Source organism: Schistocerca americana, chromosome 1 (assembly GCF_021461395.2).
Source record: "Schistocerca americana isolate TAMUIC-IGC-003095 chromosome 1, iqSchAmer2.1, whole genome shotgun sequence".
NCBI classification, from domain to species: Eukaryota; Metazoa; Arthropoda; class Insecta; order Orthoptera; family Acrididae; genus Schistocerca; species Schistocerca americana.
The window spans coordinates 188,151,688-188,171,312 of NC_060119.1; positions in this window are offsets into that span (position 1 = coordinate 188,151,688).

A 19,625-nucleotide genomic window follows, 5' to 3' on the forward strand; every position below is an offset into this window, starting at 1 on the left:
TATCATTGTGTTCTACGACAGTACTAAATATTTACGGAGGATGTAGTGTGCAAAAACGGAAGAAAAAAAGAATTTGTAAACACTGGTCGTAAATCTCAAACCTTTGGAGATACGTTCTACTACTATCACTGTCAGTGATCTTCATGTCTCTGCACTATTCTTCAGAAAATGTACTGGAAGTGTCCGCCATTGCAATGCAGTCTTCTACGCTACCTCTCATGGAATCACGCATTTGTTGGAACACCCCTGGGCTGTTGCCGGATTGCGCCGCAAGCACTGAACACGCGTTCTCGTAGTTTAACCACATTGTTTATGAGGAACGCATACAGCAAGGTCTTTACATGTCCCCAGAGTCAAAAATCCGCAGGTTAAGGTCGGAAGAACGCGCAGGCCAAGATATTGTCTTCCCCGACCCATTCATAGCTCCTGAAAGATACGTGTTAGGCGTCGCCTCATCAGAAGTTGAAAATACACACATCAAAAAAGTTTTACATCGCCTCGGTTCCGAGAGTTCCGGAAACTGTACAGAAAATTGGAATAAACATAAACATCATTTACGCCTTTTTCATTGCTCATGAAAACCACACATTGCATGTGGTACCACAATATAGCGCCACCTTCAGAGGTGGTGGTTCAGATTGGTGTACACACTGGCACCTCTAATACCCAGTAGCATTGGTGCTTGCCTGTATTCGTCGTGACATACTATCCACAAGTTCATCAAGGCACTGTTGGTCCACATTGTCCCACTTCTCAACGGCGATTCGGCATAGATCCCTCAGAGGGGTTGGTGGGTCACGTCGTCCGTAAACAGCCCTTTCAATCGATCAAAAATGGTTCAAACGGCTCTGAGCACTATGGGACTTAACATCTGAGGTCATCAGTCCCCTAGAACTTAGAACTACTTAAACCTAACTAACCTAAGGACATCATACACAACCATGCCCGAGGCAGGATTCGAACCTGCGACCGTAGCGGTCGCGCGGTTCCAAACTGAAGCGCCTAGAACCGCTCGGCCACACCGGCCGGCCTTTTCAATCTATCCCAGGCATGTGCGATAGGGTTCATGTCTGGAGAACATCCTGGCCACTCTAGTCGAGCGATGTCGGTATCCTGAAGGAAGTCATTGAAAGATGTGCACGATGGGGGAGCGAATTGTCGTCCATTCTGGAAACATCCCCCGGGCTGTGGCTAAGCCATGTCACCGCAATATCCTTTCTTCCAGGGGTGAAGGTTCAAAATGGTTCAAATGGCTCTGAGCGCTATGGGACTCAACTGCTGAGGTCATTAGTCCCCTAGAACTTAGAACTAGTTAAACCTAACTAACCTAAGGACATCACACACATCCATGCCCGAGGCAGGATTCGAACCTGCGACCGTAGCGGTCTCGCGGTTCCAGACTGCAGCGCCAGAACCGCGCGGCCACTTCGGCCGGCGGGTGAAGGTTCTGCAAGGTTCGCAGAAGAGCTTCTGTGAAGTTTGGAAGGTAGGAGACGAGGTACTGGCAGAACTGAAGCTGTGAGGACGGGTAGTGAGTCGTGCTTGGGTAGCTCAGATGGTAGAGAGCTTGCCCGCGAAAGGCAAAGTTCCCGAGTTCGAGTCTCGATCCGACAGACAGTTTTAATCTGCCAGGAAGTTTCAACATCGCTTTGGTTCACTTTGAGACGCCTGCCCACTTCCCTTGTTGAGAACCCTTCCTGGCACAAAGTAACAATGCGGACGCGATCAAACCGCGGCATTGACCGTCTAGGCATGGTTGAGCTACAGACAACACGAGCCGTGTACCTCCTTCATGGTGAATTGACTGGAACTAATCGGCTATCAGACCCCCCTCCAGCGATACAGATATTTGGTTTTGAAGGAAATGACGATACCTAGCACCAACCAGTGTGTTGTGTGGGACGCTGGGACCTATCAACCTGGTCCCGTTGAAGCTTACCCAAACGTTGTTACTAAATGTGTGCTGTGGTCGTCTCTGCTAAAGTGCACTGCGGCTGGCATCGTTCCATACCTGCGTTTCACTGTAATTTGCGATACCGTCTCTCGTGAACCCGCATCATCAGTAAACAACACCATCGCCGTGAATTGGAGATCATGAGCACACTTTTGGAGAAACCGCTGGCAGAATTGCAACCTGGCGAGCCGATCGTGTGGCAGCAGACCCTGGACTCGCTGCACATGGTAGGGACGGAGCAACTGTTCATGGACGACTGACCGAACAACAGAGTTAGCAAAACCTTCCGCTGCAGCTACAGCTATTCTTGGGACACACGGTCTAGGTTTGTTGTCCACATGTTCTAATACCTATTGCTCCGTATCAGGAGTGCGAGCTGTTAGAGGTCTGCCACGATCCCATCTCCGTGGTGCAGAGGATCCCGTTTCCGAAAGTCTCTGGAACAGGTAGTAAATATCTTTATAGATGGTGTACGAAATCATGGATATTTGGCAACATACTAGTTACATGCCTGTTGGCTACTTCCATCTGTTTCCTCGAAGTAGAGGACCATACCCGACACCTCCCGCTCTGTCCGTCCAGTAACGGACACGGAAACAAAATACTGCTACTTACAACGCACCATACCATTACTACGGGTATACCAGATGCAAATATCATTCCTGACCGATATCCTACGTACTGTAGCATGCTGTGGAATACCGTACGTATTCTTGTGGTGCATGTATGCTTGGTACCAGTGAAAACACTCTGCATAAACGTCGAGTATTCTCATTTGTTTCGTGCCAAGGTGCTCGGTGTGCAAGATATCCTTCTCGTACACACGCAGGCTATAGACCAATGTTTATAAGAACTTTTTTTCTTCCTTTGATGGCTACTATATCCTCTGTAAATATTGGAACCTTTTTTCGGACATCCTGTATATTGTCATTCTTTTGGCCATGGATAGCAACCACGTTAAGTATTCTGTGTCACAGTTTTGCTAAACTGTGCTAACATTCTTCATGTGTGCTGTAGTCTTCGCTCGACATCGTTCAGAAATGAAACTATTGAACTGTCATCTAGGCTTGCTTTGCATTCTGGAGGACGACAGTTCAATCCCGCGTCCGGCCATCTTGATTTAGGTTTTCCGTGATTTCCCTAAATCGCTCCAGGCAAATGCCGGGATGGTTCCTTTGAAAGGGCACGGCCGACTTCCTTCCCCGTCCTTCCCTAATCCGATGAGACCGATGACCTCGCTGTTTGGTCTCTTCCGCCAAACAACCCCAACCCAACCCAACCCTCTAGGCTTGCTACGATAAATATAAAACTGACGAGTCGCGATTCTGCCTCTTTTCAAATGAGTGAAGGCGCTGATTATACCCACGGCGGAAGGTGACTTTTCATTTGCAATGTGTGGATGGGTTGGGTGCAGGTAGGAGGCGATTCATATCATGACTGCAAACTAATCATTTAGGTTAGTGTGAACATGAAACAGGATTTTTATTTCAATATCTCGGCGACCAGGTGTTGTTCTTCCTTCTATATGTTCATGATGAGTATACTGTGGACGCTCTCGTCTTCCAAAATGACAACCGCCGTGTTCACAGAGCTGCTGGTTTGACGAACACTCAGCCACGCTATCGCATGTCGAAACTATTTGGAACAGCAAGTCAAACGTAGCTATGCGGGGTCTGATGAGAGGTCTCAGTAAGACATGGCATAGCGGAAGAAACTTCCTGACTCACTTCCTCGCAAAAAATGCGACCATTATAAAACCTAGAGGCAGTAGTTCCGGGTTCTGACCCTAGACGGGCCAATTGGGACCGACCGACCACCGTGTCGTCCCCTATCAATGACGTAATTGCATATGGTGCGGAGGGACATGTTGTCAGCACGCCGCACTCCCGTTGTTGCCGGATTTATTTTCCTCGGATCCCCTACTAATCAGTCAGTCGGACTCGCACGGCTGTGGACGCTCCATACAAGTCCTTTCACCAAGGTTAAATCCCTGGCAGTACCGGGAATCGAACTCGGGTCCTCCTCAAGGGAGTTGCCGCGGTGGCCATTCAGTTATGACGGCCATAGAGGCAATGTCATCCGCCATCGGGGTGATGTTTCTGGAGTGCGAGAGGGCGGGGCGGGGGGGGGGGGGGGGGGGAGGGGGTATGGAATGTGATGGGGTGCTAATTTTTCGTTCAGCGCTCTACTTCATTCCCTTGACGCTGATGTTGTCGTATACGAAGCTCGGTCTGCCAATGCCACCAGGAACTGGTATGACGACACCGTAGCTTCTGGCAAACTTAACAGATGACGAGCGCGTAGTATCGGGTGATCTTTCTGGAAACGAGACGCTTGCAGCAGCCACCGCGACGCGACACGGGAAGCGAGTGTTCTCACACCGCTCCTGCATTACGCACCCGTGGCGTGAGTTCTGTCGGCAGCCAATGGCGAAGCGCCGCGACCTCCGTAAACAGCCGCGATCGCCGTAACTCATGACGTCGTAGCTACTCCTGTTAGGCAGAAAACCACTTCTCAGACCGGCGCACATTGCGTCACGCATCGTACGACGCTGCGTCTCTCGCTACTGTCGCTTTTAGATCCTAGCGCTGACGCTTTTGCTGTAACCGCCACGTGTCTCAAAAACTCGTGACCCGACATTTCTTCTGGGCTGTGATGGCAGAATACACAATCCTTTCATCGTCCCTGTTATCACATATGGGGTGTATAGAGACTCAGATATGTGCGATTAGGACTCGCGTGCTGAGGTTTCCGTACAATATTATGCATAAATATAGTTCATCTACAGGTACTGATGAGTGAGTTTGCGAGTGTCAAATTATGCGTCATAAATGGCCTAATCTTTTGAATGCATTGACTTAGAAGCTTAAATTCTTTACAATACCAAGGAAATGAAGATCCTAGTATTTGACATGAATTTCAACTCGATACCTCCGCCCGTTTCTCAGAAAGGGGATCTTAACATACGGACATATATACAACAAAGAATCCCGTTTTTACCGACTAAGGTACGGAACCCAAGAAATTACCCCAGTGGCAGTATTCACAGATTCGGAAACAGCTTTTAACTCAGTTTCAGAAAAATCTGTAGTGACAACTACTCGACAACGAGACCTAGATTCAACTAATGTTAATTCCCTCTGAACCGTGAATTTACTTTCAAAATCTTTGCTTAAACAATTTACTTTATTTACTAGCGATTCATCAAGAACATTAACACATTTAATCACACTAGGTGAGCGTGGAAGTAGTTGTCAGGGAGTAACTTATGAAAATGAAATTACCTTTAACAAATGGGAATTTTATTCATAAAAGCCTTTTCAAAACAGATTTAAAATTTATAAGCAGAAAAGCGCCCTCGAAATATCAAGTTACAATTTTATTTAGAGGCAGAAAGAACAATATTGACAGTATGAGCCTTCGGGCTGAGAAGCTTGCCGCTCCCTTTCAACACGCCCGTAGTCACGACCGCTCACAACAACCTCTGAAAGACTACACTGGTGCAAATCTGCAACACACCAGATTACTTTAAACTAAAAATTTTAACAACTCACACAAACACAATAACTATGCAACCCGTAAGACGGATGGAAATGGTACAAACACTCACACTAAGAAATTATTTGCAATTGCAAAGTGCAATTTGTTTTTAAAAGGACTCTCACTGTGGAAGGGTGGCAACTTTATAAACATGATTATTTAAATAAAACCCATGAAATTCAGACTTACATAAAATGTACAGCATGCTCTACATTACACATATACCGCCTCGCAAGATGATAGGCAAGATAAAAACAAATTTCAGGAATTCGGCCTTTACACCTTAATTCTATAAATTCGTTAACACCGAATCCGACAAACATGACAGAGGCAGCTATTAACGTATGGCAGATTGACAGTGGGATTACTGAACAACCCGAACCGCAGATTGCTCTAACCCTCCCCAATTCCAGAAGGGGAAAACGGACCACCCAATTCACAAATAACCACCTTGCCGCGGGTGGGCAAACGGAAAAGAATGGTGGGACGACCCCAAAACAAAGCGGCTGGTGACTGCACCAAGAAAACAAGTAGAATTTAACAAGTAAATGAACTTCTAATAAACTGTGATTTCTGGCGAAGACCTGGCGCAGCACCCCCAAAGCTCTACCGAACCGTTATCTGCCAGCCTCATCACCGGACGCGGGAAGGCTCCCGTCTCACGGCGTCGCAGCTCGCCCCAGCCAGACCGATGTCGTGGTTTCGCTCCCGTTGCTCTCGTGTCAGCCGCGAAGCCACTACCTCTTTCCATAAGGCACGGCCCACTGGACTCACGTGGGGACCTCACATGCGCCGACGCTCAACGCGGACAAGTCATCTCGTGTCTCAGTGCGCGACCGACCAACCGACCGAGCCAACCGCCAATGACCATTGCCCGAGTAACTCGAGCAGACTGGCGGCCTAACGCGCACTCAGATGCAGGAACTCAGCCCCGACCGGGCGACCACTAGCTGAGTTCTGTTACTGGCGGAGTGGCGAGACTCTCATTTTCTGGCTTAAAGTTTGATCCAAACGACAGCCATACTCGCACTCCGACGACAGACAGACACTAACTGCCGCACAAATGCGAACGAGAGACAGACCAGGAACTGGTGACGCGAGACTGACCTAGTCTCACTCCGACTGACCAACTGCCGAGCTGCTAGCGCCCCTTAAATGCACGTGAACAGGCAACCTTTCCGCTTCCCCACCAGAGGGAGACACCAAAGCTGCGATTGCCACAGCGGCGCCATCGCCAGAAACGGAGGGCGACTGCTTCACACAACGCGCTGCGGCGCGCTCTTCAAAACAGCAATTTTTTTTTACCACGGCTTACCCTCAGTATTTTATTTCTAGATGTCACGGTTCTACCAAGTATGGGGAAATTTCCTACGGTTGAAGACAGATGTTGGAACTGACCACTGGGCGGTCATAACGTTTATGCGGAGTGTAATATATACACTGAGGTGACAAAAGTCATGGATAGCAATATCAACGTATAGATGGCGGTAGTATCGCGTACAAAAAGTATAAAAGGGTAGTGCATTCTACTGACGTGATTCGTGTGAAAAGGTCTCCAGCGTGATTGTGGCTGCACGACGGGAAGTAATAGTCTTTTAACGACGAGTGACAGTTCTGGGACGTTCTGTTTCGTAAGTCGTCAAGGAGGTTAAGTCCAAGATCCACCGTGTCAAAAGTGTACCAAGAACACGACATTTCAGGCATTACTTCTCACCATGGGCAACGCAGTAGCCGACAGTCTTCACTTAACGACCGAGAGCAGCAGCGTTTGCGTAGAATTGTTAGTGCTAACAGCCAAGCAGCGCTGAATGAAAAGAAACGGCAGAAATGAATGTAGAACATGCGACAAACCGAACGTACACATCAGGATAGTGTGGCGATATGTGGCAGTGATGGGCTATGGTAGCAGACAACTGACACGAGTATGTTTGCTAACAGCACTAATCTTCTTTAGCGCCTTTTCTGGTCTCGTGACCATGTCGGCTGGACCCTAGACGACTGGAAAACCATGGCCTGGTCAGATGAGAGCAGATTTTAGTTGGTGAGAACTGATGGTAGGGTTCGAGTGAGGCGCAGACTGCACGAAGCCAAGGACCCAACTTGTCAACAAGCCACTGTGCAAGCAGATGGTGTGGGTTGTGTTTACGTGGAATCGACTGGGTCCTCTGGTCCAACTGAGCCAATCATTGGCTGGAAATTCGGCCACTTGGAGACAATTTGCAGCCATTTATAGACTTCATGTTCCCAAACAACGATATCACGTCACCGGACCACAATCGTTCGCGACTGGTTTGAAGAATATTCTGGACAATTCAAGTGAATGATTTAGCCACCCAGATCACCCGACATGAATCCCATCGAGCATTTAAGGGACATAATCGAGGGGTCAATTCGTACACGACTTCCTGGACCGGCAACACTTTTGCTATTATGGACAGCAACAGAGGCAGCAAGCCTCTATATTTCTGCAGGAGACATCCAACGACTAGTTGCTGCACTAAGCCGTGCAAAAGGAGACCCGATGCGATCTTGGGAGACGTCCCATTACATCTATCGCCTCAGCGTAATACATCAGAGGTTGTCCGCCCCCGGTATCTGAATGGTCAGCGTGACGGATTGTCAGTCCTCTGTGCCCGGGTTCGATTCCCGGCTGGCTCGGGGGATTTTCTCCGCCCAGGGCGTTGTGCTGTCCTCATCATCATCCTATCATCCTCATCGACTGCAGGTCTCCGAAGTGGCGTCAAATTGAAAGACCGGCTGCCGGCGAACGGCCTGCCCGACGGGGGGCCCTAGCCATACGATTAAATAAATAAAAATACACCAAGAAACAATTCTCATCGTACTAGAGGGTCCTGTAGAAAATACTCAGGGTGAAACGCTGCCGTTCCATAAGTCCCATTAAAGTCATTACTATGTAGTTTGTGGACAAGGGACAACATTTCTTCAACTAACCAAATAGCTACGTAAAAGCTTTGTCGTATAGAACGGGAAACAGTAATGTAGAAAACCATCTGTAAAACGGTTGTTGCAATAGGTAAAAAAATTTTGTACTCATCTTGTCTCGTCGATATAAGTGTGGCTAGGGGTTGATGTAAAGGCCCAAGTTTTCTAAAAGCAAGTGAAAATACTTATTTACTTTCTCATGATATTGTTGTTCGTTTCCCATCAATATATAAAAAAGAATGAAGTTCATTCGTCAGCTTTCTGCACATTGCTGAAGAGAGTCTTCAGTGAACTTACACACTTTTCATAATAATCGGTCTCCTTGATTAACAGCTACGTCAAACACTGCAAATGTATTTTATATTATAAATCACAGATTCAAACATAAAAATCGTACGTAGTGCACAATCTGTCCACACCACAGAAACGTAATACTCATAACCTGGACAAAAGACTGTCCTCCTCGACCTCGAAACACAGATTAACTTTTGGCGCGTATGACAAACGATGTATTACAACTTGAAGTTCTATACTGTTTAAGAATAGGTAAATGGCTAAATAACGCTCCAAGTTATGAGTATTACGTTTCTGTGCTGTGGACAGATTGTGCACTATGTACGGTTTTTATGTTTGAATCTGTGCTTTATAATTTAAAATACTTTTGCAGTGTTTGACGTAGCTGTTAATCAAGGAGACCGATATATATTTGCATTACCGAGTGAACATTTACAAAGAAAACATGCCTCTTGACATTAGAAAAGTTAATAAAAACAATTACTGTACACAATTTTGAAATAGTTATTTTTAAGTTTGCGCGGCATGTCACATCGTGAAAAATATTATACATTTTGTATTTTCTTATGCATTCCTAGATTTTATGAAAAACTGAGTTTTTTTCGAAAAATTATAACAGTTCTCGGTTTAATAAACAATAAAGTGTTATGAGACATTTGGTAACCAAAATATTGCGAGTATATGCCAATTATAGGCAAAAGGAATTTATAGGATAATTAAATTCTTTAAAATCAAATATAAAAATTGTGTTCCAAAGTATTACAGAAAAATTTGGAAACCAAAGACATTTAAATAAATATTTTCATACAATACATCGACTCTATAGGGTCCCCTATCGTATTGCAGACTTGCAAGTTTGAGCTAATGGCTGAAAAAGAGCAGAATCGCTGATTTCGTCGAAAACGTTCAGTATTTTAATTTACCATTCAGCAGACATCCCCGTAATTCTGGTGTTTTGAAAGGGGAAGAAAACGATTGGAGGGTATACAAGAAATCGTTAAAGACGTTGTTTAGAAGTGCTATTCTAAAACGTAGAAATTGCTACTAAAGGAGATATCTTGCAGGACCGCATCAAAACACAGCAATGGAAAAGAGGACATTATTAAAGAGTGAAAAACGAAACAGAGCTATAACTATCAAAGAGTGAGTACAATTTTTAGACTCCTGTCTCTAATTGTACACATTCGAATGTCAGATTCTTGCCTTCACCCCGCAACGCGTTTTCACGAGCCACAAAACGCTATAGCAAATTTCCACAACGTAAAATTAATGACATGTCGTGCAGCCGTAGCTTGTTAGTAAGGCATGCTACGGAAGAGGAATCACAGAACCATCATAAGAAACAGCCTGTTACGTTGTGATAATAACCGCTATAAAAGGTTCACGACGGTTTATTCAGTCGTTAGCTCCTGTAGAAATAAGTCAGCCAGTAATCAGAAACTATGGGAGACTTGATCCTTTTCCGACGTTCGTTTACGAGTTGGGCTGGGGCGTAGATCTTTTATTTTTATTTCTCCATTGTGTTTCTTCGTGCTCTACTAGTCGAGTAATGTGACAAGTGTGGCTCCTTAAAATTTCCACAGCAGTACCACTACAAAACAGGTCCCACCTTTCTGGAAGACAGCGAACAAGACAGGGTCTTCCGGTTGGATGGGTATCAAGCGACTACTGCGGCTCCGATGTTTGCAACGGAAAGATGAAAGGACACAGTCCTCCCTTACAACTTCTTACACACACACACATATACACACACGCAACAAATACACTCCTGGAAATTGAAATAAGAACACCGTGAATTCAATGTCCCAGGAAGGGGAAACTTTATTGACACATTCCTGGGGTCAGATACATCACATGATCACACTGACAGAACCACAGGCACATAGACACAGGCAACAGAGCATGCACAATGTCGGCACTAGTACAGTGTATATCCACCTTTCGCAGCAATGCAGGCTGCTATTCTCCCATGGAGACGATCGTAGAGATGCTGGATGTAGTCCTGTGGAACGGCTTGCCATGCCATTTCCACTTGGCGCCTCAGTTGGACCAGCGTTCGTGCTGGACGTGCAGACCGCGTGAGACGACGCTTCATCCAGCCCCAAACATGCTCAATGGGGGACAGATCCGGAGATCTTGCTGGCCAGGGTAGTTGACTTACACCTTCTAGAGCACGTTGGGTGGCACGGGATACATGCGGACGTGCATTGTCCTGTTGGAACAGCAAGTTCCCTTGCCAGTCTAGGAATGGTAGAACGATGGGTTCGATGACGGTTTTGATGTACCGTGCACTATTCAGTGTCCCCTAGACGATCACCAGTGGTGTATGGCCAGTGTAGGAGATCGCTCCCCACACCATGATGCCGGGTGTTGGCCCTGTGTGCCTCGGTCGTATGCAGTCCTGATTGTGGCGCTCACCTGCACGGCGCCAAACACGCATACGACCATCATTGGCACCAAGGCAGAAGCGACTCTCATCGCTGAAGACGACACGTCTCCATTCGTCCCTCCATTCACGCCTGTCGCGACACCACTGGAGGCGGGCTGCACGATGTTGGGGCGTGAGCGGAAGACGGCCTAACGGTGTGCGGGACCGTAGCCCAGCTTCATGGAGACGGTTGCGAATGGTCCTCGCCGATACCCCAGGAGCAACAGTGTCCCTAATTTGCTGGGAGTGGCGGTGCGGTCCCCTACGGCACTGCGTAGGATCCTACGGTCTTGGCGTGCATCCGTGCGTCGCTGCGGTCCGGTCCCAGGTCGACGGGCACGTGCACCTTCCGCCGACCACTGGCGACAACATCGATGTACTGTGGAGACCTCACGCCCCACGTGTTGAGCAATTCGGCGGTACGTCCACCCGGCCTCCCGCATGCCCACTATACGCCCTCGCTCAAAGTCCGTCAACAGCACATACGGTTCACGTCCACGCTGTCGCTGCATGCTACCAGTGTTAAAGACTGCGATGGAGCTCCGTATGCCACGGCAAACTGGCTGACACTGACGGCGGCGGTGCACAAATGCTGCGCAGCTAGCGCCATTCGACGGCCAACACCGCGGTTCCTGGGGTGTCCGCTGTGTTGTGCGTGTGATCATTGCTTGTACAGCCCTCTCGCAGTGTCCGGAGCAAGTATGGTGGGTCTGACACACCGGTGTCAATGTGTTCTTTTTTCCATTTCCAGGAGTGTACATGTATACAAATTACACCTACCTACATAGCGAAGTACCCAACTTTGTCCAGTTCAAATAATGTGTTACTTGTTAAAAGTATTCGGAATCTATAAGGTATCCCGAAGAGAAAAGGAAGATTTTTAAATTTAGATGGAATGGTCATAATGCATTCTTCCAGAGCCTAGTTGTTCGGAAGTCGGAAACATTACAATGACCACAGCAGGAACAGATTATGAGAAGCATAATAATTAAAAAGTAAGCATGTCAGTGTTGAATTACCTCTACAGCCCAAGGCCAGTTTAATTAAATCTGGTTACGTTCGGTGATGGTCGACAGGCCCAGAATGTTTGTTGGCGAACAGATAAGTTTGTTATAGTGGACCGTGACTGTACGAATTATAATGCAACGAAATAATTTACATCACATTATAAAACGCGAATCGGACTTCGTTAAAGAAATTTAAACTGCGAGGTTCGACTTTTTCACTATCGTGACAATCTGCACATATGGCCCACGGATGGCGCACGAATCGACAGGTCACCGAACTGGTCTCCTTCCAACGTAATTAATACCGCAACACAAAACAGTTATGGACATTTTTGTGGACATTTGATCAGCACAGGATCTCAACAGATTTTGATAAAACGAACTACTTAGTTCAATTAAATACACTGACGAGCCAAAGAAAATGGTACAACAGCCGAATATCGTGTAGGGCCCACAGGAGCACGCAGAAGTGCTGCAACACGACGTGCCATGACTAATGTCAGAAGTAGTGCTGGAGGGAACTGAATCCTGCAGGGCTGTCCATAAATCCATAAGAGTACGAGGGCTGGAAACCTCTTCTGAGCACCACGATGCAAGGCATCCCAAATATGCTCGATAATGTTCATGTCTGTAGAGTTTAGTGGTCAGCAGAAGTGGTTGAAGTCAGAGGAGTGTTCCTGGGGCCACTCTGTAGCAATTCTGAACGTGTGGGGTGTCGCATTGTCCTCCTGGAATTGCTCAAGTCCGTCGGAATGGACAATGGACATGAATGTATACAGGTAATCAGACAGGATGTTTACGTACGTGTCACTTGTCAGAGTGGTAACTAGACGTATCAGGAGTCCTCTATCACTCCGACTGCACCCGTCCCGCACCATTTCAAAGCCTCCAGCAGCTTTAACAGTACCCTGCTGACATGCAGTGTCCATGGATTCATGAGGTTGTCTCCACACCCGTACTCGTCCATCCGCTCGACACACTTTGAAACGAGCCTCATTTGACCAGGCAACATGTTTCCAGTCACCAACAGTCCAATGTCGGTGTTGACGGGCCCAGGCGATGCCTATAGCCTTGTGTCGTGCAGTCATGAAGTGTACATGAGAAGGCTTTCGGCTCCGAAAGCTTTATCGATGATATTTTGTTGAATGGTTCGCACGCTGACACTTGTTGATGACCCAGCATGGGAATGTGCAGCAAATTACGGAAGGGTTGCACTGCTGTAACGTTGAACAATTCTCTTCAGTCGTCGTTGGTCCCGTTCTTGCTGGACCTTTTTCCGGCCGTAGCCATGTCAAAGATTTCATGTTTTACCGGATTCCTGATATTCACGGTACACTCGTGAAATGGTCGTACGGGAATATCCCCATTTCATCGCTAACTCGGAGATGCTGCGTCCCATCTCTCGTGCGCTGACTGTAACACCACATTCAAACTCACTTAAATCTACATCTACATCTACATTTATACTCCGCAAGCCACCCAACGGTGTGTGGCGGAGGGCACTTTACGTGCCACTGTCGTTACCTCCATTTCCTGTTCCAGTCGCGTATGGTTCGCGGGAAGAACGACTGCGGAAAGCCTCCGTGCGCGCTCGAATCTTTCTAATTTTACATTCGTGATCTCCTCTGGAGGTATAAGTAGGGGGGAAGCAATATATTCGATACCTCATCAAATCTCATCTTGATAACCTGCCAATGTAGCAGATCTAACAACTGCGACAGACACTTTCTTTTGTAGGTGTTGTCGACCGCAGCGCCGTATTTTACCTGTTTCATATCTCTGTATTTGAATATGCATACCTAGACCAGTTTGCCGGCCGAAGTGGCCGAGCGGTTCTAGGTGGTACAGTCTGGAACTGCGCGACCGCAACGGTCGCAGGTTCGAATCCTACCTCGGGAATGGATGTGTGTGCTGTCCTTAGGTTAGTTAGGTTTAAGTAGTTCTAAGTTCTAGGGGACTGATGACCTCAAAAGTTAATTCCCATAGTGCTCAGAGCCATTTGAACCATTACACCAGTTTCTTTGACGCTTCAGTGTATTAATGTTATCATTACAAAGAACAATGTAACGTAAAAGTGCGTCCTTACATTGACACGGAAGGTAGAAGACAGGAATAAGATTTGTGCCTCTCTTATTTCGAAAGTAGAACATCGAAAATCACAGCAATGATGGCTGTGGAATTATTGCAATGGTAACGTACAATTTTACCTTTGCATTGTAAGAGCAAATAAATTTATTATAAACCTCTTTCTGCCTAGGAGAATAGGTATCAGGGGTTCATAAAAGCAAGAGTAATAGTTTTGCAAAACTTTATTTATCACAAAGATATAGACATTAATCTTTTTTTAGTGGGACTATCGGTACTTTTTGCTCCATAATAGTAGATCTGATTGAGACAAATTCAGAGAAGCACCCTATCTGATCAAGAGTATACGGACACCAATGTGTAATGCGGAACTGACGACTAAATGTCACGACTGATGGACCACACTGTATAAAATATGGCGGAAAGGTTTGTGTTGTCAACAGCGGTAACAGCAGAGTGAGTCGGTCAGGTGAGCTCTGTCAAACATGGACTAGTCACCTGAGTAACAAATTAATCAGTTAGTTATCAATCTTTCTAAAGCCGCCCATGTATACTTTTAGTGATGTAATTGTGAACTGGAAACGCGAAGGAACAACCTCAGCTAAACGAAGACCAGCGCACTGACTCATGTACTGACGGACATGGATCGTCGAGTATTGCTGAGGAAGGCTGTAAGAAATCGCATGAAATCAACGGAAGGAATCTCTAATGAGTTCCAAAGTGCTGCTAGCTGCCCAGATAGCACAATGACTGTGCGTAGGAAGTTAAATAGCGCGGTACAGTGGTCGAGCAGTTGCTCATAACCTACATATTTATGTAGCCAATGCTAAGTGACGCTGGAGGCGGTGTACGGAGCTCCACGAGAAATACGGGACCCGCAACGGACTTGTCACGTCACAGTAATCGCCTTGTCCGCCATATTTCGCGAATGCTCGGCGCTACGCAAGGTGTAGTGGAAATCAGTATCTCGATGAAAAGGTATCCACTAAAGATCTAGCTAGGGCATAGCCATCTATGGCAAGCTAACATACACCAACGAACGACAAACGTTGGCAAGCCCCTGCATATCTGCAACGTTGACTGGAAATTCAGCTGCAATAAGAGTCGACCAACAGGCCACAGCAGGGAAACCGACGAGCTCGCCTACTGACCCACAAACAATTCGCCAACATCACCCTACACTGTGCATCCGATATATGGCCTATAGGACACAAGAACGATGATAAACCGAACTGTTGCAGGTTTCTGACGCTGATCGAGAGAAGGCAGCCAGACATCCGCTACTGCTCTTACCACCCGACCTAACTATTGCAGACAACTTTTTCCCTTGGCTCTTGCTTTGGTACTTTTTCTGCTCTGCCCTTCAAACCGCTACCCTTCGTTCGACTCCGACCCAATCTATCTCCAGGAGAGCGCGTATTAATGATTAACCTTAACCAGACGTACGCAAACATCGGAGTACCCACATCCTGTGACACCTCACTCTAGTGAATACTAACCCTTATGCAGAGATGGCAGTAGACCTTTTGAGTTGGCCATCATGCCGGTGTGGGCGTGGAGGGGCTCCACCTCTTTTTTTTAAAAAAAAAAGAAAAGAAAAGAAAAGAAAAACTATATATGTTAACATTGTTGTGTGATATCGAGAGCTTGTATGCACCGAAACTCGCAGTAAAGAAATATTAAACTCGTCTGAAACAGCCGCACATCTGAGACGACTGCTGGCTCTCATAAAATCTGCAGTGTCAGGTGCTGTGACGTATGCGCATCGGAATGCCTTTCCCGCGGGACTCGTGGTGCAAAGAGCGACGTCATTGAACAGTGGATGACTGGAAACGTGGGATATGGTGTGATGAAAGGCCTCATCCTCTGGCAATTGGGTTTGGCGAATGCCTGGAAAACGTCACATGCCATCACGTTTAGTGCCAACAGTAAAGTACAGAGCTGATAGCGTTACGGTATGGATGGAGTTGTCTTTCATGGCTGTGGCTTTATACCTTTGATCCCCTTATTGCACTTAAAAAAGCGCTAAATGCAATATGATGTGGACACAGGAAGGGACACCGGCCACCCTCCATCACTAACATTGCCAAATCTACATACAGCACACACCCCACTACATATTAAATTCGGTCTATAGTTACCTTAACTGAAAAATCCATTCAATTACGCTAGGCTGGAAAAAGCTTTCTCCGGGCATGTTTAGTGCAGAAGAATACGATTGTGTATCATCAGTCTAAAATGCAACTTCTGCATCTCAATTATACAACGTCGCACTCGGCGAGAACTGGTTTAGTGGTTCAAAATGGTTCAAATGGCTCTGAGCACTATGGGACTCAACTGCTGTGGTCATAAGTCCCCTAGAACTTAGAACTACTTAAACCTAACTAACCTAAGGACAGCACACAACACCCAGCCATCACGAGGCAGAGAAAATCCCTGACCCCGCCGGGAATCGAACCCGGGAACCCGGGCGTGGGAAGCGAGAACGCTACCGCACGACCACGAGATGCGAGCAACTGGTTTAGTGATTTTCCGATTGAGGCACTCATGGAGTACTACTCGATGCATATACATTGTGCAGAAGTCAGAGGATTGTGGTGGCTGTGAGCAAAAAATCTGTGCACCAGCATTTATTCTAGTCGGTAGAGGCACATTTGCACTGCCAAATTATCTCACATATTATATCATTATTTACGTCATATGACGTGTATGTATTATTCAGATTTATTTGTATATGGAAATTACACTACTGGCCATTAAAATTGCTACACCACGAAGATGACGTGCTACAGACGCGAAATTTAACCGACAGAAAGAAGATGCTGTGCTATGCAAATCATTAGCTTTTCAGAGCATTCACACAAGGTTGGCGCCGGTGGCGACACCTACAACATGCTGACATGAGGAAAGTATCCAACCGATTTCTCATACACAAACAGCAGTTGACCGGCGTTGCCTGGTGAAACGTTGTTGTGATGCCTCGTGTAAGGAGGAGAAATGCGTACCATCACGTTTCCGACTTTGATAAAGGTCGGATTGTAGCCTATCGCGATTGCGGTTTATCGTATCGCGACATTGCTGCTCGCGTTGGTCGAGATCCAATGACTGTTAGCAGAATATGGAATCGGTGGCTTCAGGAGGGTAATACGGAACTCTGTGCTGGATCCCAACGGCCTCGTATCACTAGCAGTCGAGATGACAGGCATCTTATCCGCGTGGCTGTAACAGATCGTGCTGCCACGTCTTGATCCCTGAGTCAACAGATGGGGACGTTTGCAAGACAACAACCATCTGCACGAACAGTTCGACGACGTTTGCAGCAGCATGGACTATCAGCTCGGAGACCATGGCTGCGGTTACCCTTGACGCTGCATCACAGACAGGAGCGCCTGCGATGTTGTACTCAACGACGAACCTGAGTGCACGAATAGCAAAACGTCATTTTTTCGCATGAATCCAGGTTCTGTTTACAGCATCATGATGGTAGCATCCGTGTTTGGCGACATCGGGGTGAACGCACATTGGAAGCGTGTATTCGTCATCGCCATACTGGCGTATCACCCAGCGTGATGGTATGGGGTGCCATTGGTTACACGTCTCGGTCACCTCTTGTTCGCACTGACGGCACTTTGTACAGTGGACGTTACATTTCAGATGTGTTACGACCCGTCGCTCTAACCTTCATTCGATCCCTGCGAAAATCCCTGCGAAACCCTACATTTCAGCAGGATAATGCACGACCGCATGTTGCAGGTCCCGTACGGGCCTTTCTGGATACAGAAAATGTTCGACTGCTGCCCTGGCCAGCACATTCTCCAGATCTCTCAACAATTGAAAACGTCTGCTCAATGGTGGCCGAGCAACTGGCTCGTCACAATGCACGAGTGACTACTCTTGATGAACTATGGTATCGTGTTGAAGCTGCGTGGGCAGCTGTACCTGTACACGCCATCTAAGCTCTGTTTGACTCAATGGCCAGGCGTATCAAGGCCGTTATTACGACCAGAGGTGGTTGTTCTGGATACTGCTTTCTCAGGATCTATGCACCCAAATTGCGTGAAAATGTAGTCACATGTCAGTTCTAGTATAATATATTTGTTCAATGAATACCTGTTTATCATCTGCATTTCTTCTTGTTGTAGCAATTTTAATGGCCAGTGTGTAGTTTCACTGGATTCACTTTGTTGGGACGGAACGTACAATTTCTTATTTTTTTAATATGTGCCCGAATTGACATACAGTAACCGGAATTATGAACAGTATGTCGGTGAACCATTTTTTGCTGCACCTTTGCGAATGTCCCTGGTGAGTTTCAAACCTCACTACAGACGGCAACAAAATGCGCAACAAAGTCATTGTGTGTGATCACTGGAGTTTGAGATAGTATTATTTTACGTATCCTCATCGAAATAATCAGTAGGTTTAATGCCGGGTGGCCTAGACGGGCAAACAGCAGACAGGAACTTTTCTTCCGAGAACGTCGCCCTGCACCCAACCGCTGCAAGCATGCAGACTGAATCGAGTCGGCGTTCTTTCATGCTGACGTCTCAGAGGCTGTCATGGCACGCGGCCTGCCTGTAACGACTCAGGCAAAAAACCTCTCGCGATCCGCGCAAGATGGGACGAGACAAGAAGTGAATGCACGTCTTATACGGAGAACATGCCGCAGTGACGGCGGACATATTAAGCGCGAGATCTGCTTAAGGCGGCTGCTCAGACCCTGCGTTTTCTACTTTACTGCATCCAGCGGAGCATTCGCTAGTCCTTGCTTACTTCTGGTGCGATTTTAAGAATACGAATTACAGTGTAGAAACAAATGAAACAGATAAACATAAAAATGAATCCTACGAAAAGGAGATGTCAAACATATTGAATGGTCGCTTCCAGTCAGAAAATAAGTGAAACATAAGTCGCCTCCGAGAGCATGGTCAGTAACTCTTTATAAAGTTCTGCTGTTTCCTCGGAGAGTGCCGGTCCTACATCTGTCAGCGGCGATCAAAAAGTTTCCGTTTTAGGGCGTTACTGCAACGTTCACTATGTGATCAAAAGTACCCGGACACCTGGCTGAAAAAGACTTACCCTTGATGACGCTTCCAGTATAGCAGGCACACGTTCAATCAGGTGCTGGAAGGTTTCGTGGGGAATGGCAGCCCATTCTTCACGTAGTGCTGAACTGAGGAGAGGTATCGATATAGGTCGGTGAGGCCTGGCACGATGTTCGCGCTCCAAAACATCTCAAAGGTGTTCTACAGAATTCAGGTCAAGTCTCTGTGCAGGCCAGTCCACTACAGGGATGTTATTGTAGTGTAACCGCTCCGCCACAGGCCGTGCATTATAAACAGGTCCTCGATCGTGTTGAAAGATGCAATCGTCA